At 39.4% G+C, this 22,597-nt stretch overlaps 1 protein-coding gene across 8 annotated transcripts in view; it reads right to left on the minus strand.

The window, feature by feature from the left end:
• The window catches only part of RAPGEF2 (Rap guanine nucleotide exchange factor 2), a 183,004-nt gene that overhangs the window by 135,925 nt on the left and 24,482 nt on the right, over positions 1-22,597 (minus strand). The window lies entirely within an intron of this gene.

Raw genomic sequence — 22,597 nt, forward strand, 5'->3', positions numbered from 1 at the left:
TGGTGGTCACATCCTTCCAGAGCTGGCATTACTCCTTTGTGTAAAGGAGGCAAACAGACAACTAAAGTCTTAAAGTATAGAACTAACTAAAGTCTTTCCACAGAATAATCATCATTTTTAAGCTCATGTATTTTCTGAAACAGAGACTTCATTTCATAATTCCAAATTATTATCTTTTGGGATTTTTTTGACTTTTTTTTTCTTTCTTCCTATAAGCAGTGGTAGAATTCTGAGAGGGGCGTAAGTTTCAGGGTTTTTTTAAATATTACTCGGGATTGAATCAATTTCTGTATTTCAGATGGGCTTACTGGGGTCAGTGCTCTGATCTGACTTCAGCACACATTTTCATTCTTGGAGCAGAACACCAATCACCTAAGAAATCTTCACTTCAAATGGGCAAACATCCACAGAGGTCAAGCTTCTGTAGGATCATGGTGGTGGTGAAGCAGGGCCCCTCTCAGGCCACCGCACTGCAATGGAAATGTAGCTCCAAGTACCATAATGGAAACACAAGCTAGTTCCCTTCCACTGCTGAATGACTTCCACAAATTCAGGCTTGATGATTTTTCTGTGAAAAGTACTTTAGAACTTTAGTTGTTTGTTTGCCTCCTTTACACAGAAGAGTAATGCCAGCTCTGGAAGGATGTGACCACTGCTTTTGAGATTAAGGCACTGGGAGAGCATCTGCTCAGAGAGCAAACCCCACTTGGCACAGCTGCCTCCTCTCTGTCTCGGGCTTATGCTGTGACCCTTTAATGGTCCAAGTGCAACAAGCAGAAGTCATGCAGGCACCCACAGACAGCCCACACAACACTGCACCACAGCCAGGGGACGTGGGAGCACACTGGCTGGGTGGCAAAGCAGGTGGATGAGCTGGGTTCAGCCTGTCTGCTCTGACTCTGCCTCTTAAGGAGAAGTGGAACACATCGCTGCCCTTAGAGGGAAGGACTTGGGTGTCTTGGTTCAGTCTTACCTGGCACAGCACCCACAAGGGAAAACTGTCAGGAGCTGCATGGAAGTTTAAAGAATACAAGAGAAGTCAAGTGAAACTTCACTCTGCCGGCCCCTAAAAAAATCCCTTCTAGAGGAAACAAACCAACCATTCAGCTGGTTTGGCTGTACTGTTAAACCATAGGAGAGAATCTGGAACCACCCTTCTCAAATATCGCCCATTAGCAGCTCTAGGTAGCTCTTTCTCAGCTCTTTGAAATCCTTTTCATCTCATCACACCTGCTGAAGGCATCCATCAGACCCAAATCCACTTCCATGCATCAGACAGCTCAACACCAAGACCGAACACCTATACCTTAAACACTGCATCTGTACCACAGATTACAGAGCTGGTCACACAGACATGATTTTCACTCACTATCACAAACAGAGGAGATTCTGAGAAGGCTGGAAGCTGTGAATTAAGCTGATCTGCCACATACTCTATTCCCTAACTTGGCTGCATGTGTTTTTCTATAAGGGTACTAACAATCATAAAGAGACGGAGATATTGCCAGTTATTTTTTTGTGACCAGGGACTTCCAAGTTAAGAACACAAGGCATCACAATAGCAGTGACTGCTCTAGGCTGGCCTACAAACCATCTACCAACTGCTAGTGAGATATGTGGCTGTTATGCCACAGCTGATTTTTATTTATTTTACTGAAGTTCAAAAACATCCCTCCATATGTTATAGTCGTTTCTCTCCCCAGAAGCCCCAACAAAGACGGACATTTACAAGTCAGCAGGCAGTGCAGCCTCCAAAGGACCAACAGCAAGTGTTGCAGGACTGAGAAACCAAACACACCTACACATGAAAAACCCTGTCCACAGGACAACAGCAGGCAGCCTCTCAGAATCCTAATCCAAGCCATATTAAAGGGAAAGAGGTTTTTCCATAGTCTTTCCAGAGCAGGACCATATGTCACATGCTTTGCTCAGTGCAAGTTAAACACGTGTTAGAGATATAACACTGAATTCTTCTTGTATAATAAAATACACACCCTTGGTTTCATAACAGAGTATTTTGGCCTAGCTCTTAAGCATCATTTTTTATAAACTTTTAAACCAGTTCTTGATATGTAAAAGCTTGCCGGTTGATTTGCAAACTAATTTAGACTGAGCATATGACAGCCATCCATTTACCAAATCTTAACAAGATACTGCTTATCAACTCCTGAGCAAAGGACATTTGTTCTTAAACCAAGTGCATACCTTCACAGCAGCTTAAAATCATGTGTTGTCTCCAAAATCAGACATTAAAGGTATGCACATTCCTCCTCAGAGATTACTGCTTATCTCCTGAGTGTGAGGACTCACTCAACATTAAAAACAACTCCAAACAGAGCTCAGGTAAGGCATGGCAGTGAAACATCACACCCCTCCCAAAAGCACTCAGATGGACAATAGGTGCAATCTCTGCCATCGGAACACCACATTCAGTGGCAAGAAGCCCTTGCAATTAGGAACCCAACTCCAAGCAGGTTTGAGCACCACATCACTATCTAAACATTCCTAAGACTGTACTAATACATATGACCAAAGTTAACTTGCGCAGCCCTCGACTATTCTAAAACATTGAAAAAACAAACATTTTTCCACATTTTTTCCTCGAGTCTGCCACGAGAACACAGGAGTGACAAACGCGATTTCAAACAACAGTGAACCTTTCCTAAAGATACAGTGGCCTATGGTGATGCTGGATGACAAAAAGAAATGGGAGAACCACGCAGAAACACTGCCATCTCCTCCAGGACCCTTACTCCAGGAACATCTGCTGGGACATGTGGATGCACCACGCTCACCAGGGATTCTGAGCTTTAGGCAAAGACGGATGATTAGTGACAGTGACTAACAGCAGAGGACTCCTACAAAGGCTGGCCACAGTGACTGAGGCAAATGGCTGCAGAGGGATGGGAGGGCAAGGCACAAGGACATCACACTTGTGGTGTTCAGCACGAGCAACTGAGATCCAGACAGGTTTATTACTAGCTCTGGCCTCCATAGCTGGCTGTTGGTACCGAGAGCTAATTACTGTTTCTGCTTTCTGCTCTCCAACCCCACTTGGAAGGGCTCATTAAGTCAGGAGTCAGGCAATACCCACAACAGCCTCCACTACATTTAGACAGCACTTCTCTGCTGGAGAAACAAGCCACAGAAACTCTGGAGAGGGAGATGTAGAAGGCAGATCCACAGGGAGTCAGCAGAATTGGATCAAAACTAGCTCTGTGGAAATCCAAGGTGCTTTCTGCATCCTGTTCACTACCCCCAAGTCCAAAAATAAAGCCCAGTAGTTACACCATCCCTGCATCATCACATGCTTTCCTCAGTGTGCCTGCTGCCTCTCAACTAAAGCATCCTGCAGGACCTGACCTCTCTTTGAAAAATCATCACAGCACGTGCAAACTGACAGGGAAGCCTGTAAGTGCTCAGACTTCTTCCTTTGAAGACAGCATTCTCAGTTACATTTAACACAGATCACAAGTATTGTTTCTAGTGTCACACATCAAGGAGTGGCTTGTCTGTCAGAATTTATCGATTTAATCTGCAAGTGGTCAGCAGTCTCAGACAAATTATCAAGTTCAAGAAAAAGTGGTCAGACTGCAAACTTTTCATCCACAACACAATACAAACAAGTGTTTCCAGATTATAAAGTCATTGTTTCTACGTACAAGAGCCATGCACTACAGCTGAGAGCTTCTTTAAAACCTAGGATAAGGTTTTCTCTCGTCACATTAGCCCCTCCACCTTACCTCTCTCACCAGCATTCTTAATCCATTTCAAAAGTTTGATTCTTTTCAGAAAAACTTCTAGTTTTAGGCTCTTTTCTGAAACTATCAATTGCTGTAGACTGGCAAATACATCTACCATTTCCTTTTTTCTCATCCTTAATTCAAATAAATGAATTCCTTATATTTCTAGTGCATTCCCTTCTGTAGTTTCAATAATACTAGTAGCATTTAGCCCTAACAGGCAGAAGCAGAGTTGATGGTCAGCATAGAAATGAATTAGAGGTCTCAAAGCAGCTGCTAGAGGGAAAACAGCCCTGAAGAAACTACCGGGGGGGAAAAGAACTTGTCACCTCTCTTGGCAGTCTCAGATACTAAAAGAAGTCTGAATGAATCCAGCAGCAGCTCCAAGACCCCACACATTTAATGGCGAGTCAAATCCTGCAAAATCTGGTAAAAGTTCTACAGAGTTTCCAGCTGTACTTTTAACTAAAGCTTTTTGGCACTTGTGAAGGTACAAAGGGCAGCCAGAAGCTCTAGAACAAGCAAATAAGCTGGATGTGTCCATGAAAACAACCAGCAATGCAATCATTTTCTTGTAAATTTTGTAAATACTTTATGTCTGTTCTCAAATAGGGGACCCTGCAGCTTCAGTTCGCTCAGCTGGTTACAGCATGGTGCTAATAATGCCAAGGTTATGAATCTGATTCCCATATGGGCCATCCACTTAAGAGCTGGACTCGATGATCCTTGTGAGTCCCTTCCAACTGTAAATATTCTGTGATTCCTTCCCCTCTGTACTTCGAGTGCACCAAGACTGCACTGCCTCTATGCTTTATATTTATCTTCCCACAGCTGAATGGACTGGAAAAAAGGCAAGATTTGGCTGTAGATCTCTGTTACAAGTAACAAATTTAAGCTACCTGCAGTTTGACTCCACTATGGCCAAATACTATTTGCTCACTCACATTTAGTGCACACGGAGGCACAAAACCTGCCTTGCATGCAGTTTGGGGGAACATGCACTCACGAGTGTGCCCTGCTAAATTAAACTTCTGCCCTGGAGGATTGGGAAGACCTTTTTGCAGCCTCCCAGAGACTGCATGACGATTGCAAGCTATGTACTGATGCAGCACATGTACTCTGTGCTGTGTTCTGCCAGCTCTGCTCGGGTGGGTACTGTACAGATTAAAGACCACGCTGACAGACAGAGACAGTTGTTCCTCCAGTTTCAACAGCAAGTTTTGCCAGAGGAGATTCCCCAGAGTTACAGTCATGATTTAGCTGGCTCTGCACAGTTGTCTAACCCAGGGGTCAAGGTCTGCACTTTTTTTACCATTGACTTACACTTCCCTTTTTGCTTCTTTTTTTCTTCTTTTGCTCTTTTAAGACCTAAGAGTAACTTAGTTAACAAGAACAGCAAATGCCTTGTTTTGTGTTTTGGGGTGTTTTTGGGGAGGGGGTTAATTATTGAAATACTACATTTTCATTTTAGTATATGAAGAAGTCATAGATTTCCAACCTTAAATTACAGAGCAGCTTCCTTCCAAGGATATTTTGATTTTTTTTCCCACGGCACATGACAAGACTCTAAGCTCAAGCTTTAATGCAAGAACACATACTCTCTGAAATGATTAACTTGCACTGTGAGCTTACAGAAGGTACCAGCTGAGTGAGAAGTAAGAGGGCAGTTATTTGAGGTTAGCTATTTACTAGGTTAAAGTTACAGTCACACAGAAGGCACATATGGAGCACAGTTAGCCACAGCAGCATATGGAAAGACCATTTGCCCTTTAGGGAACCAGCTGATAATTCCAGGCAGTTCAGGGTCAACATGATATCCTTTACTGTACCATGGGGCTGGTGGAGGTGTCGGGCAGGGCGCTCCTTTGGCATTTGGGGGAATGGTCACAACTGGGAGGTGACAGGACAATGCGAGGCTCAGGCTACTATAAGAAAGCCGCCAGCTTTCTTCATTCTGTGCTTTCTGGAATTAGTTTTCTGGAGTTATTTCAAAGATATTAAGTGTTTGGGGAATTAGCTGCATCATTTTTATGTTTTAAACAGTGGACTTTCTGAGAAGCAGGGTTGTACAATAGATCCTTAGGCATTTCTCCTTTTGAAGCTTTGGCAATAGCTGATCACCTTGTGCCATTGGTATGGTCTTACTTGGTAACCAGCAATTTATCTAAGGCCAACTGCTCTTTAGTTTTGCTGCAAGTGATTTAGAATTCCCAAGGGACAGGGGAAGAGAAACAAATACTGCATTCAATACTGATCCAGAGGCATAATCAAAGAAATAAGCACAACTCACGGTAATAAACTAATGGAGTTGCAGCACATCTGATTTCAGAAACTTTTCAGTTTCTGAACTGAAAGAAGAAACCTCTTCTTCATTCACTTATACCTACAAAGTCTTGAAAAAAAAACAAAACAAAACAAAAACAAACCTTTTTCACAAGAAATTTGACTGGAATGAAAAAAGTTTATCAGCAAAGAAAACCTGAGTTTAAGCTTAATTTTTGATGCTGTCAAGAAAAAAAAATTGAGTACTATGATAACAGCCTCACAGGAACTGATGAAACTTGCAAACCTGATCCAAAAAAGTCAGAATATAATTCAGATAAATGAGATAGTAAAGAGCTGAAGTTCCTAACAAACGAGTCTTTCAAATGTACATATCAAAAAAGTGAATCAAGGACCCCACTTTTACTGCAACATATTTATTCTTTTGATTGAAGAAAGAAGGCTTTTGTACACATTCTGTATATATCTCAATTTTTGTCACTTATGAGTCCACTAGCTAGTTGCAAACTTTTTTGACAGCATGAAAAATTTACAACAGAGAGTAATAGAGAAGAAATTCAAATAAACTGGAAGCAACAACCTTAAAGGCTGAGAATCACAGGGAAGGCACAAGCTGAGAACATCAAACACTTGAAAACACAAATATTTACACAGATTCTAAAACTCACAAAATAATTCTTTAAATATTATTGAAACTCAAACCTGTAAAGTACTTCATACCAACACAAATTACCTGAAATAAAAGATCAGCTTTTTAAAGGCTTTCTAAATTAAAGTTAATATTTAATACAGAGTTTTCCTTAGTCCAGTAACTAAAAGTGAGTTATATGTTAACAAATCAGAGCATCCTACTTGCTTTCAAGTTATGAATGCAATTTTGCATGTTACAAATAAAACGTGACCTCAAGAAAAACGGAGCTTTGCTTGTTTTTAAATAAACACAGCTTATCCAAATTTTCAGATCTTATACAAAAATCAATGCTTACATCTCCGACAGGTAACATTTTGTCCAACAAACAAGGGAAGGACTAGCCCAAGTTATGAGAGCCCATGTTGGCTCTCATGATGAGCTAGCAGAGGGCTCAGGAAGGGAGGAGCTGGAGAAGCTGGAGCATTTGGCAATGGAAGACCAGGAAGTCAGTATCTGGCTGTTTGACAAGACAATTTTCTGGCTGTAATCTCATTCTCTTAAGCAAATTAAAATAACAAAAAATGCTCTCATTGCCCTTCTGGTTAACAGCCTTTCATTCACTTGAACAGCCTGCTGTTTAAATTGTTAATATGACTATCACCAAGAATAAGTTTTATTTCTGACCTCAAGCCAGCAGAAGAAAAGTCCCAGAATTCCCTCACAACACTGAGATGGCCCACATAAATCCAACTTAACTACCAGAAAGTGCTTTGTTGGTGAGCGCATGCTTTATTGAAAGCAACAACACGCATCACATATGGAAAAAGGGTTACGGGTGGACCATTGTGTTCATTTACACAATGAACACAATAATCCTGACCAAACAGCATCACACAAAACTTTTCTTCTATTCTCTATGCAGTTGATACTAAAAAGCACCCTAAAGCAGTCTGAAGCAATGGTAAAATGTTGAAAATTCAATAATTGGAAGCAATATTCTTGCAACAAAATATACATGAGATTGAAGTATACAAGAAGTATTCCACTGCCCCTGGTGTCAACACTTTTCTCCAGAACACGATATTAATAAAAGGCATGAAGAGGTAAATCAAAAAAGCCCTTTTGATAAGTATAAACTCTCAGCAAGAAGAGACCATGTGACTGTCTGAAATCCTAGGCACCATTCAACAAGAATCACGTTACTGTAGAAATACATTTTGACATTACTGAAGTTCTTGATTTAGCCTCGCTGTAGCTCACAGTTTACAAGCAAACACAGTGAAGTGTCAGAAGATGCAATGAAGTGCCTGCACTTTTTAAAAGAAGCCTGTATTTTTTTCTTTTAATATCTCCTACATGAGCATTTCAACACCGAATCCCACAATTATTACCATTTCAGAAGGTTCTGCCTCAGGTCAGTATCTTGAAAAACCACTCAGATATTCATAAGCTTTTTATGCAACATGAGAAGCAAAAGTAACCAAATAATACATCTGGTTGTTTCCTACTTCACCATTACAACACCAGAAAAAAAAACCAGTAACTGTTTTGAGACCAAGCACAAAGATGTCCTAATTACTGGAAATCCCTCAACAAACCTAAGCAGCAAAGCAAGATTAATAGTCACAAGACCCAGAGATTAATCTATTTACCAGAGAATCTGTGCAACAAAGCAGTCTAATACTAAGATTACTGAAGCTAAATTTTCAACAAGATAAGGGTCAAGAGACCTAAACATTGCAAAACATCTCCCTAATAATGACTTCTTATAAAACTAAAAATACATTCCAGAAGAAAAAAGATATTACCTTGATGACTTCCATTTAAAACATCTAATTCAACAAACAAAACTCTCTAGACGAATTAAATCAAGAGCCAAAATTACTATAAACACATTACAATGTAAGCCAAGTAACAAGCTGACCAGTGAATTATGTCCTTTGTTTTTAATTACCTTAAAAGTACAAGAATGGATGCCAAAGGCAAAAAAAAAAAAATTAAAAATGGTCTTACCCACCCTCCTCCCCGTAAAAAAAAAAATCCTCTGTGTTGGAACAGCACAGCCACCAGTACTAAATAGCATAACCAATCATAAAATAAAGCCAAACTTTAATTTGCTAATAGGGAAAAAAGGTCCAAAACTCTAATTGTAAGAAATTATCCATTCAATATATTCTACAATTCAGACATGGGTTTCTCTTCCAAAAACATTTATTACTGTTTTATAAGGAAAGAAAAACAACCAGTGGCAGATCTAGAACACAAATTCACTAAGCTTAATACATATATATATATGTGTGTGTGTGTGTGTGTGTGTGTGTGTGTATATATATGAAATTAAAATTAAATTAAATTTTAAAAAAAGGCTGATCAAGTTAGCTGAACCAAGAGAAGGTTCTGAGGTACCCAGAGTAGATGACTGCCTGCAAGCAAGCATCACGTATCAATCTTCCAAATTCCAGTTCAATGAAAGGTGGTACATTGAAATTCAATAACCCAGAACATGGAACAAGACAATTCAAACTAGAAATTTCAAGGGTTGTTGGAGTCTTTGTTGCATAGATTGTTTAAAAACATTCAGTCATCTTACCAAAGAATTCAGCAAATTTTATCCCTTACACCAGGGACAGATGGCTCTCAAAAGACAAACTGGCTGCAAGCTACATGGATGCTACAGAAGAAACCAGAATTCCTGTATGTTGGTTGATCTTTCCACGCTTAATTATTTAGTCAGAGACTTCCACTTGAACAGATTTCAAAGGTATGTGCTTAAAAAAAAGAATATTTCACAAAAAAGACCTTAAACCAACTTAGCATTGTTGTCACTTGAGTTTGCACTAAAGAAATAAATGTTCACTCCTAATGCTCCTATCATCCTATAGTTACATTTACTAATTCATATTTTTTTTAATTGGCACAGCATGAACTACATGAGGAACACCTTACAGCTCCTAAGAGCATGTGCTACACAAGGGGGAACACACTGCACTGCATTCTGTGCTTCTGTGCTGACACCACTGAACACCTGACTGAAACGGACAGAAAAAGATCTCCTGGATTCTCAGCCACAGACTTTCAGGGACCTAAAATGAAGCTCACACACTTTCCTCAGCCTGGGAGAGCTCTAGCATGAAGACAGAAATCATTCCTTCCATCCAGGGCATCCAACAGAGGAGGGGAAATGAGGATGACAGCAGAAGGATTAACAATCTATTACAGCTCCCAAATTCCATGGTACAGATTCAGAGGTCAGCCAGCTGGCCCCAGAGGAGCATTTCCTAGCTGAATACTACCACCAGACAGTGCCACCCACTCCCCACAACTGCCTGCCCCAATGACCCAGTGAGGATTGGACAGAGGCACCTGCTGACAGCACATAACTCACCTGGGGGGGTGTGGAAGGAAGAATGGGTTCAGTGGTGGCAAAGGAATGCAACAAGGCAGGGATTTTTCCCTACAAACTGAACTTATTTAATGTTCAGGCCTCAGCCATCAGAAATTGCAGGCCTGTGAAAACTGGTATTTTTAATGAGCCAAATGCTAAATACGATGTTAAGAATCCACAGGTAAACTCAAGGCTATCCTATAACTGGCAGCACTGATAACTTCTTCATTTATACCTAGCTCAAGAGCCAGTTGCACCAGACACATCTTTCATTTCTTTCTGTGTTAAATAATTATCTTTAATAATGCCTTTATAGCAGGCCTTCATTTTCCCACCGTCTCATTAACCAGGAGACTTGAAAACAATGGGTCTTCGTGCATGCAAAGACAGAGGATGCAGCTGCTTCCATCTATGAGTAAGATGTTGTTGTATCAGATGTGACTGCTATTGTTTCAGCAGTCCACCAGTTACATGAAAAGATTACAAGTAAGGGTCAAGGTGTATTTTTTCCTTTGTTTGAATTGACAGGACCACTATCTTTAAAAAAAAAAAAAAAAAGCCCAAAAAAGTGAACAGAAGAGAAATGCAATAGTTTATATAAGTCGCATATTTTCCAGGTTCTTGACATAAGACACCTGAACTGTAACGACAGAAACCACTGAACAGTGGAACTAGCTTTGTATTTTCATAATAATTTATGAGACTGCTGAGCTGTCCCATACTGCATATCCAGTGATACTTTAAAAAACCTGTGGGAAAATGTAAATCTGAGCTTTCATTAAGATTTTTGTAGTTAATGGCCTATCTGTGCATATTGACTTGTATTTAAATCACACCTCAGATTTTCAAGGAGGACACAGAAGAAGCATAGAATAACAGCCTGTATTGCTCATCAACTGAGATGACAGTTTAGGAACATTTTATTAGGAACATGAGTTTAGGATGGGTTTAACATGTATCACACTCCAATCAATCCACAGGTACCCAGTACTTTAAGCTCACTCCTGAGTGATAAAAAGAACAAGGGAGACAAGAGTGGGGAAGCACAAGAAAATACAAGTGCTTTCAGTACTGGTTTATGAAACTGCATCTCAAGAAGACAAGAATGGATCCCATGGTCCTGAGTAGAGGATTCACAAGGCAAAAAGGGAAAAACCAAAAAAAACCCCACTTTCTACCCTTATCAGATAATAAAACTTCATTGATCCATTGTCAAAGACTTCCTCTCTGATGTACCTTTTTCTTGCGATGATACCAACTGTATTAAGCCAGACCACCACCTAATCCAAATTAGCACTATTGTAAATTAAATTACATTAGAAATACTCAGACATTTCATCACAGCATGTACCTTTCATTTACGAAAGTATCATTTAAGTTTTTCTTGAAAAAAGTGTACTAAGGTAACAGCAGTGCACTGGCTACAGTACACTCACCATTGGGACGTGGCTGCTCTGTGTGTTATCCTGAAGCTGTTGGTGACAGAAGACAGTTCTGCTTTGGAAGAGTAGCAACACTCCTTAAAAAGCTGCTACACCTCGCCAAGATGTCTTCTAGCTCCCTCTTCCCAGCAGCTCCTACCAGCCAGGCTACCACAGTTAGGGGTGTACCCCGAACACAGAGAAACCTCGCCCCTCAGACAAAAAATGTTTCCTTCTTTCATAATGCATCTGGAACACACACTCACAGGCAATTAAATTCCAATCCAGCTCCACGTGCAGGGACACCTCAGCTGAAAGATACTGTACCTTCCCATACAACCTCAATTTAAGATACATATGATGTATCTTCCTATATGTATATAAGGAAGTCAGATATATATGTCAGACATATTCCCAACAAACCATTTTTGGTGTTTTTTCTGTACTAAGCTTCATGGTACTGTGACAAATTTATATTAAGTTTTGGGTTTTCTTCATAGATTTGAAAGTCAGGCAAGCCCTCAGAAACATGGTGGGGGAAGCAAGAAAAAAAAGAATTAACTAAAAATAGGGTTAGGGAGAAGAATTTTCAGAAGCACTTGAGGTGGAAAGAAGCGATGCAGTCAGAATGAAAACTCTAAGCAATTCTGACTGAGGGAAAAGCACAACCCAACAGATCCAAAATGTGCTCATAATTTAGAGACTTCATTACAGATATAGAAAAAGCAGTCCTGTTTTGTTTTTTAACTCAAAAATTTACATGCATTATGCTGGAGGAAACTTTCTCTTTTGTACTTGCTAGCAGGAAACCCCTATTTTTACACTCAATAGTGCCAGAAGCCTTCAGCATCAATTAATGGCTGTGTTTAGCAGAAAAATGTGACTTCCATCAACAGTAACAAAGTGACATGGGTATTCACCAAGTGCTTTACACTCTTCAGACAACTGACTTGGTGTTTTTTTATTAAAGAAAAGCATTAAAGGCTGCTAGCAGCAAGTTGTGCTGCCTGCACACACATTCATGCCTCTGACAAAAGTTCACACAGAGGAAGACGACTAGACTCAAAACTGAAGTCCACACCAATTCACACAGCCACAGATTACTGATGATCTACTGCCCTTTTAGTCACGGCTAAAACCCTTTGAAAAATCCTTTTAATGCTGAATCACACAATGTACAACCATCTGGAACTATCATAAAAAAAATCCAATTCAAAAACAAGCTAAGTCACTCACTGGCTTTTAAGGACAAACTATACGCAATAATAAATTACATATATATGCAACTATAATCTATATTTAGAAAAATTACACAATTCAGAATTATTTAAGTTCTCATATCGTTTTTTCAGAAAGGAGTATATTTTTCCAATTCTTCTTGAGAAAAATAACATTGGAGTATCAATTAAAGGATTTCAAGGACTTTCATAGCTCACAGATAAATCAATAGTATACAGTAGCTATACAAGCTCATCAGCTAGACAGCTTGTCATCAAACATTAAGTTTTACAACAAGGTATTAAGTCTTTACATCAGAAAATTATCTTAACATAATACTTGCTTGCCACTAATATGTTTCCTGAAAAACTGTATTTTTATTTTTGGACAAAGCCCTGGAAAAGGTCTCAAAAGTGCATTTTTTTAATAATGTTGTTTGCTTGTTTTCCCAATTGCCCATCACACACATTTCACCATTTATAAAAAAAAGATGCTAAAGTAAACAGAGAACACTACAACTCTCCCAAAAAATTACCCACCATAAAATAACAAAGAGGTATTTTCTAATTCAGATCAAGTTGACAGAAGTTGTATTAGACGAAAGGAAAAAAAATATTATTGCTTTAGCATATGCTCAAAGCACAGCAATAGTACGGTGGGTGTACTTTAACTGAATACCAGAGAAAGCACTGCAGCACCAAATTCATAATCTGAATTAGGTACCATATAAAACATGACTGAACTGAGTATCTAGAAGTCCTTTTGTAAGACTGCTCCCTGTAACAAGGCTGTGCAACATTCTCATTAGAAAGAAATATCTCAGGTTGTTCAAATCTATAGCTGCCAGGTGACTTCTGGGCAGATTTTTATGTCGATATTTCTTGTCTTCCAGTACAAAGTAACTCCTCCTCCTCCAGTTTATTTTTTTTTTCCTACTCCAACCACTATAAGCATAAAATAGGCAAAGCCATACATCGTGTACACTGAGGTTGCTTTGTTATGTATGAGCTACTGTCAAAAGAAAGCAGCGCTGTAACAGCCACTTAAAATAGAGAGTATAATTGGACCAAGTCAGCTGCAGCACAAACACAAAGGCACGGGGGGTGGGGGGGTAAAAGGAAGCACCTTCCTTACTGCATAAGGAAATATCACCTTCTTCCCAGCAAAACAAACTCTGTGGAAGAACAGCTATTGCAGTACAACCCCTCTGAGCACTTCCGCCACAGCAAAGACAGGATTGATGAAAGATCATGAAATGTACTGTTCTCTCTACTTCTTTATTTCCCAGAGGTATCACAGCACCAGCAAATTAAAGAAGCATTCCTTCCTCCTCTCCTCTGCATGGCTCCCAACCCCCATGGACTTGCTACACAAATGTTTATGTAGCCTTTTGCATTTATATATTTATATTGATTCCGCTTTAGAAAAAATCCTATACTACTTCATTGTCTCACAAATAGCACAAACATTTAAATTTGCTTTGTACTTTTATCTGAGATTTGAATGGTGAAACAGTGCAGAGAATATACAGATGAATACTAGCCCTACAACCTTTCACTGGATTTGTGGTCAATGAATAAGCATTTGCAATTTTCTGTACAGTTATCATGCTGCACACTGAATAGTTATTGTTGTTTAAGATGAAAAGGAAAACTTGCTATTCCAGAATGAGAACAAAAAAAAAAAAAAGCCCAAAAGAAAAGCATCTTTCTTTCCTTGTCTATGGGGTTTTTTGTTGTTGTTTTTTTGGGGTGTTTGTTTGTTTGGGTTTTTTTTAAGGCATTAGCTCCTAAAGGGACTTTTGTAGATCTTCAAATTTAAATTTACCCACTCATCTTCTGAAACACAGGATTGCAAGTGCAAAATGTTGGGATTTAAGACTTACTGTTATTTTCTCAGCACACTCTGAGAAATGGTTTGACAGACGTGTTTAGTATCTTCCATAAAAAGGAAATCTTCTTGCTCAACTAATTCAAGGTTTTGCACTCAACCTAGAATCCCAAGAATTACAGAGACACTACATTCATTTCATTAAATTAAATTAGGTTAATTATCTCCAATATTAGGGGCTTGAACATTCTTCAATTTCTTTAATAATAACCACAATTTCAACAAGCAACTCTTTTATTGTTGTTCTTTTTACAGTTAACAGATGAACTGGGAAAAAAGTTAATAAGTCATTTTACACAAAATTAAATATTTGTGTGAACAAGTCTACACCTCTCTCCTTATCTGGCATCACCAATACTTAGCCTATAGCATTTGCTATGTGACAGCTTGCCTATATGTTCCAGATAACAATAGTTTTGAAAAAAATACTGATAGAATCAATATAGCCTGCTCAAAAATTTGTTCTACAAACACCCAAGACACAGACAGATGAAATTTGATCATTTATTTATCCCTCAGAAGAAAGAAGGACTATACTGGAGACCGAGAACAAAATGAGACATGTGGCTTTCACATTCTTACTTTGGCAAAATCTCTTTACTTGCAGCCAGCACGTGTTTATATCCGTTTGCAGATGTTTCCGTGCTCAGACATTACCAGTGCAGTTTTAGAACTCATTCTACTACACCAGTGTCTTAAAAGAGATGACAAAACTTGACAGGTATTTTTGAAAAATGTATCTTTACTACCTTCCCACACTCCCAAGAACTCATCTCCTCTCTTTCTTTGCATAAGCAGCTCCGTAACAGCAGCCACAGTTTGTCACCTGGCTGTAACAGAAAGTATTATCATCATAAATCAAACAGAGCTGAAAATTGCAAAGCAAACTGAACATCCAAAGCTTCTTCAAGCACCTTAGTAGACAGTAAAGAAAGAACCATAGAATGGTTTGCAGATGAAAGGGACCTTAACATTTAGTTCCAACACTTCCAGGTATGGGGCACCCGTAACTTCTCTGTCAACCTGTTTCAGTGTCCCACCACCCTCAGAGTAAAGTATTTTTCCTAATATCTAATCTAAACCTACTCTTAGCTTCAAGTCGTTCCCCCTTGTCTTGTCACCACATGCTCTTGAAAGTACTCTCTCCATCTTTTTTGGTAGGCTCCCTGCAAGTACTGGAAGGCAGCAATTAGGTCACCCTGGAGTCCTCTTTTTCAAGCTGAACAGCCTCAATTTTCTCACCCTTCCTCACAGAAGAGGTGCACCATCCCTCTAATCAACTTGGTGGCCTCTTCTGGACTCGCTCCAACAGCACCATGTCCTTCCTGTGCTGGGACCCCAGAGCTGGATGCAGGGTTCCAGGTGGGGTCTCAGCAGAGCAGAGGGGCAGAATCCCCTCCCTCCCCTGCTGCCCACACTGCTCTGGATGCAGCCCAGGACAGATTTGGCTCTCTGGGCTGGGAGTGCCCATGGCTGGGTCATGTCCAGCCTCTCACCCACCAGCACCCCCAAGTCCTTCTGGGCAGGGCTGCTCCTGCCCTGTTCATCCCCAGCCTGGGCTGATTTTGGGGATTTCCCCAACCCAGCTGCAGCACCTTGGTCCTGTTAAACCTCACAGTGTTCCCATGGGCCCACTTCTCCAGCTGGTCCAGGTCCCTCTGTACAGCATCCCATCCTTCAGGTGTGTCAACTGCACCACTCAGCTTGGTGTCACCTGCAAACTTGCTGAGGGTGCAACAGGGCTGGTCCAAAGTGTTTAATGGGAGATTAGATATCATCTTATTTATATCTTTACTAGTAGCCATGAACAAAACAACACTGTATGATATGAGGGGTAAAACAGTCACTCGGAGAAAAAATAAAAAAATTGATACAGAATTGTAAACTACCAGATGCAAAACATCAGCAAAAGACACAAAGGACAAAGGCTGATGTTCTAAATCTGAGGGGCTGATCAAGCCCAAGTTCACCCATGCTTGGGCTTCCAGTGGCTCTGTCAAGTGATGGGCAAATACACACAGGGCACAGAGCCCCTGCAGTAGCTTCACTGGAATACAGCACATAAGAAAACAGTCTTGCCAACTATTATTATAGTATACAAGACTATAGGAGTTTTGACCAAATGTAGAGATCACAGGGAAAAATAAAATTCATTACAACATGTAGGCAACAATATATCCAAATCCACATTTTTAGTTACATTTGGTTATGTTTTTTTGGTACTTTCTTAGACGGGATCCAGAAAGACAGATGGTTCTAACAAACACCACATAGAACACAGCTACCACTGTAGTGCCACATAGAACACTTGTAAATATGGAGGACATAACAAGTTACAAAGAAACACAAAATCCAAATATTTAGTTAAAAGGGAACCCAGGAAAGTAGCACAGAAAGGTATCACTGTAATCTTTTCGCTATTAAACTGTTTTCCAAATTATGCCTATGACAAATGAAAGCACTTAAAAAAAGTCATACATAATGAAAAAATATTTATGAACTAATAAAAAAAAATACTTGCTTACTATTTGATATGACAGTTTTGAGAGCCCATAATGTAGCCATGAGAAAAGTAAATACTATGATAACAGCAAAACAACTCAAGCCTTTCTGCAAATCACTCTCAAGATCCAATCTAGTAATTTCCTTCAGATTAATTCAAAACCAGGCGAGCTGCAGAAAAGTCTGTTCTGCAAGAGAGTATTTCCAAAACGGTGGCTATGGTAAAACACAGAAGAGGTCACAGGCAATTGCAACTCTCTAGAAATAAAGTTAACTAGAATATACACAAGGCTATTAAAAGACAAAGCTGACCTAGTAACACAGGCACCACTGCAATGGGAATTTTAAAGGAATACAAACAGTTTAGGGAATACTCTGCTGCATAGCATTCTGACACGGCAAAGGATGGATTCAGTCACCCAGTGGCTTCTATTTCAGTCCTAAAAAAAGGCTCAAGTGTATCATGTGGAAAAACAAAATAAACACTCTTTTCATTTTATTAATAAACCAGTTTATAAGATGAAGCCTACCACATGATTTTTGATTGCTTAGATTTGGTAATACTTATACTACAAATTCTATATACAAACCATTATAATTTATACATGCTCACCCACATAAACAAAAGGCTTGTAACTTAAACAGCAAGATCAAAATTCTGTATTTTTTCTTCATTGTGCTTTTAATAAAGGTTACATAAACCTTTCTGTCAAGGACAGAAGCAAGGAGAAACCTTTAAAAGAATGAAATTACATGGAGTTAAATTTGTTTTCTAGAAGTAGTAAATATATCTACCTTCTCCTAATTTGCTGTCCCTGAGGAGTCAGTAACATATCAGCCATCTGCCCTTTATGAGAAAACACCTGTAGGAGATGGTACAATGGCTTGCATCATTGGGCTACAGCTACTTTAACTATTTATTACCTCCATAATTAGAATGGCTGGCTTTTAAGATTATGGTTATGCTTGCCATAAAATAAAAAGGAACAAAGAGAGCATGTGACCAAGCACAAGCATTCTACCAAGTCAAGGAGTAGTAAGCACAGTGTATTTAACTATTTGTAATATTGGGAAGACCTGTTTAAAAGTTTAAAAAACAAAAAGGGAAAAGGAAAAAAAAAAGAAAATCACAAAAACCACCATGACTGAAATACTAGCGAGGGTTTTTTTCTCATTCCAACTCAATGTCCCAGCCCACTTTAGAAGGGCAATTTGTCAGCAAAAGAGAGGGAAATTAAGTCATTCATTTCCTGCTATTAGTACTATTAGCAGGCAGAATGGTGCCCTGCCTTGCTCAGGGGAGTTTAATAGGTAAAGGTTTATACTGTTTACTTTGCTGTTTGGAGTAGTAACATAGTTTAATAGAGTAGGTAGGAAGTTTGTGTAACTCACCCAGGGTAATGCTGCCTGCTGCTGAGTGGTGTCACTCACTCCTCTCCAGCCCCTGGCCGTGTCTGTCCCAAGCTAAGCTGCTTGTTTTCAGCTTAAGAAACAGGGCATGTAGATGAGTGAGTGACAGACACTTGGGATTACACTCAGGTGTCAATTTGACAATTATGAAGTTAATACTACTAAGGAGAGAGGTATCCCCAGTTCCTCATTCTTTAGTACCAGCCCAGGCATGGTAATTGGTTTCAGGATGCTCAAACCTGTAAGTTGAGTTCCCTTGGACCTATCTTGCCATCTCAGCTCTGGCACACATCCTTCCCTATTACACTTCCCACTTTTTGGCACCATAATGAGGAGGATGAAGGCAACATGATTAACCATAGATCATTTTCTTCCATGAGGTGAAACAGAGAAACTGTAGTTCTTGCATACCTCTGAGACACAATCCTTTTTCAGCCTTCACTTACACCCTGAATGCCATGAGTTACAAATAGGTGAATGAACTCTTCTTGCCATTAATGCTTTCAAAACACCCCACCATAATAAACATGCCTACCTGATGTTGTCAGCAAGAACAGAGCTGCACAGACTGCAGCAACTACTGAATTAAAACAGTTGAAAGAGAAGCAAAAACTTCACTGCATGCAGTAGAGCAATCAACACTGAACCAAATCTAAGTGGGTTTCTCCCACTTAATAATTTCTATTACAAGATTCTTCTGATGAGCATATTTTAAGTTTAAAATGTCCTTTTTTTCCCCACTATTCATCAGCTGCCTGCATCAGGATTCACTGTGTGCCAAGCATATTATTCTCCTTCTGCAACTCTGAGCTGACACCAATTCTGTAAGATATTTAATATAAAAGTCCACTCACATTTGTGGAAGGAGTTCAAAAATTGTAATAAAACTGGACAGAAAGCCTTGACCAGAATTTTGAAAAAAAATAAAAAAAGGCAAGCACCATTTCAGAGGGTGTAATTAAAGCTTCATCTTCTGGAGACCAACAATTTCAGATTTCTCAGAAACCCCATGCAGCGATAACTTATTGCTCAATTTGGGGGTACAAAGTATTATTTCTCCCACTTTCCCTCCTCCTCTCAACAGCTCTGGGCTATTCAAAATGAATCAGAAGAATTTAGAATGGTCACAGTTGTGTTAAGCTCATGTTTCCTAGCTGAGCATCTTCAGTGTATTAAGCATTAAGCTATGTAAAAAAGATAAGAGAGGAATGGATTAGGTGAGCCATCTAAGCAGGCCTCCACTACTGAGAAAAAAATAAGCTGCCCACATAACAACTTTCTGAACAAGTCACAGAAATACCAATTTGCTCATAAACCTGAGTTAAGATCTTACTTAGAAACATTTGTTCAACCACAACAAAACCAAAACCAACTTAACATACTTTTATCCCTTTTCATAAACACAGAGAAGCAGGGTTGCCTCACAAGTAACTTCAGCACTATTCAGCATTCAATAAGCCCATCACAATCAACAAGACAGGAAAATCCTCAGCATTTTCATTGAAGAAAAAATTACTTCCCCAATTCATCCTTTAATTTTTTTTTCTACTGAATATATCTGCTGTCAATTAAGCTTTCAATTTTGTTCTCTTATTCAAAAGAAATGAGTGAAGGAGAAAATCAATTACAGTTAGGAAAATAGCAACTTTATTTCCTCAGCTCTCTAGTTCTCATGATCCACAGCAGTTAGACAGTTTGAAAAACATTGCTAAGATGTTTGCTCTGTTGAGCTATAAATAGGTTCCTTTGAAAGAAGGAAGGAGAGATAGATCTGTAAAACCAAAGTTCAGTGCTCATAATTGAGACTAGGCACACAGTAACAAACTTAGAAAAGCTAGTATAAGTAAAGTTATATTTAAAATACTAAGCTGCTAATAAATTAGCAGATGTTATAAGCAGAGTCTACAGATCTAAAGTGAGAAATGTAGAAGGAATATAATTCAGAATCATTCACTGAGTCCAGACATCAGCCAATCCTGACAAATATAGAGATATTACTACTTTGAGATTTTTCTTTGAAATTAGAGGACCAAAAAACCAAAACCAAAGCCTGACACTCAGAGCTATCCATATCTGTCAAATGAGACTAAAAAACAACTGTTTGTTCTGCTGAAGAAGTTTGTTTCTGATATGCATTCTTTTGCCATCCTCCCAGCAGCACCCAAACAGGATTTCCTGTATTAAACTAATTTTTCAGCATTAAATAGTATGCACAGTGAACCCAGCTCTAAAAATACTGACAGTAAGAGCATAGTGCTTATCCTTTTCATAGCTACTGAGTGATGAGTCCCATTACCTGGAATTAGTACTTCTAAAAGAAAAATATTACCCCTCTTTTGCCCCAGTGTTCACTATGATCGGAAAAATCCCAAATGTTTTTGTTCATTTAAAAATAACTCCTGCTACAGGCAAAAGCTCCAAGAGGTGCAGAAATGGAGAAAGCTGCGCTGTTGCACTTTCTGGGAGGTTACTGTTCGGTGGTATCACAACTCCCCAGCTCCACCAGCTGCTGCTTTAGACATAACGACAAAATCCATTTAGGGAACTGAATGAGATCATACTTGAACATAATGATTCAGTGTCAGGATAATTTCTGTACACCATTTTTTCTGCTGTGTAAAAGTTGTTTGCTGTAGTAAACAAAAGACTACAATTGTATATAAGAAAAGCACAGCTTAAGCTGATTTAGGAAGTGGCACCTCTCTAATTACCAAACTATTACCATTTTATTATCTATAACCTTTCTTGCCGCCGTCAAAGATGAATCCTGTGCATTTGCACTTCATAAATATAGCAACAGTTGCACCCAGGAGCTGGTCCCACACAGCAGCTGTGCTGTAAAACTGAATCAGAGAAATTAAGCGCCAAAAAGATAGCCCACAGCATCAGCTGGCACATCCTCCACAAGCACATGCACACCGGCTGCCTCTACAGCACAGCCCTGGCCCCCTTGTGCCACCAGGCAGCTGGTGAGTCACCTGCTTTATCATGTCCTCTGCAGCAAACTCTCTCTGTGCAGGATCTCACTACAAATACAGTCTCTGAACATTCTCATTCGTCTTCCTTCCCATTCTTCATTAATTCTCTAAGCACTTCTTCGTCCACCACTCCCCTCTCTAAGGTCTTCCAAACTCCAGGCCGGAAAACTCACAAGTCATCATAACCATCTTTCTCTTCTTTCCTTCCCTCCATTAAATTATGCAAATACAACAGATAAGCATCTAGTAAAGTCAATCCTTACTCTACCTCCTTTAATTTCAAACCCAGAATGAGGAGGTTTAGGGACACTTTACCAAGAGCATCAGCTGGGTTACAAAAAGCATTAAAAGTTAGAGGGTGAAAGCACATAAAGGGTTAGGACAAGAAGGTGAGAAACAAAACAGTTCTAAGTGAGACTGAGTAGGAGCTAGACAAGCCCTTGAAAGCTGCCTTCAGGAAGAGCTACAGCCCAGCAGAACTATCTCTGGCAGCAACTCATTCACGTGAGACAGGAATTAGTGGTCATTTTTAGTTTAGTCTGTAGAAATTAATTTTCCTTCATCCAAGCTGTTCCAACAGCCCTGCCAGTAAGTCGCACAGCATAAAAGATACATTTGATACACTGAGATGCATTGTTACAAGTGCTTGCTTCACCTTCCTTACTACACTGCAACACATACCAACAATTTCCAACACTCTGAGATTCCAGGGTAACACTAATACCTCATAAAAACCTGTGCTGACTGGAAAGTCAGCTTTTCAGTTTCAGGTTTGCATCTTTTACCAGCACTCATACCACCCCAGTCTTCCTCAATCACAACAGATATTTGGTAATCCATTCTTGACTATGACATTATTTGGACTGTATGTTTTTTTGGGGAAAAGCAAAGTTTTATTGTTTGAAAAAATGACACAATTTGAGCAAAGATGAAGCCGTAAGACTGAACATAAACATACACTAAAGTAAGTTATAGCTTCTAGAATATTGAGCTGTATTTTGTCTGAGCACACTGAGGTCCTTGACTCTTGGATTTCTCCCCCAGATAGGACAAGCATGCATAATCTTTGTTTTCAGAGAGAAAACACTATAAGAAAATGTTTTCCATTAAATTACTCTCCATTTGGCATTTAGATT

The sequence above is a fragment of the Pseudopodoces humilis genome, chromosome 6 (assembly GCF_049639895.1).
Source record: "Pseudopodoces humilis isolate 2021_Gansu_Grassland_sample_001 chromosome 6, ASM4963989v1, whole genome shotgun sequence".
NCBI classification, from domain to species: domain Eukaryota; kingdom Metazoa; phylum Chordata; class Aves; order Passeriformes; family Paridae; genus Pseudopodoces; species Pseudopodoces humilis.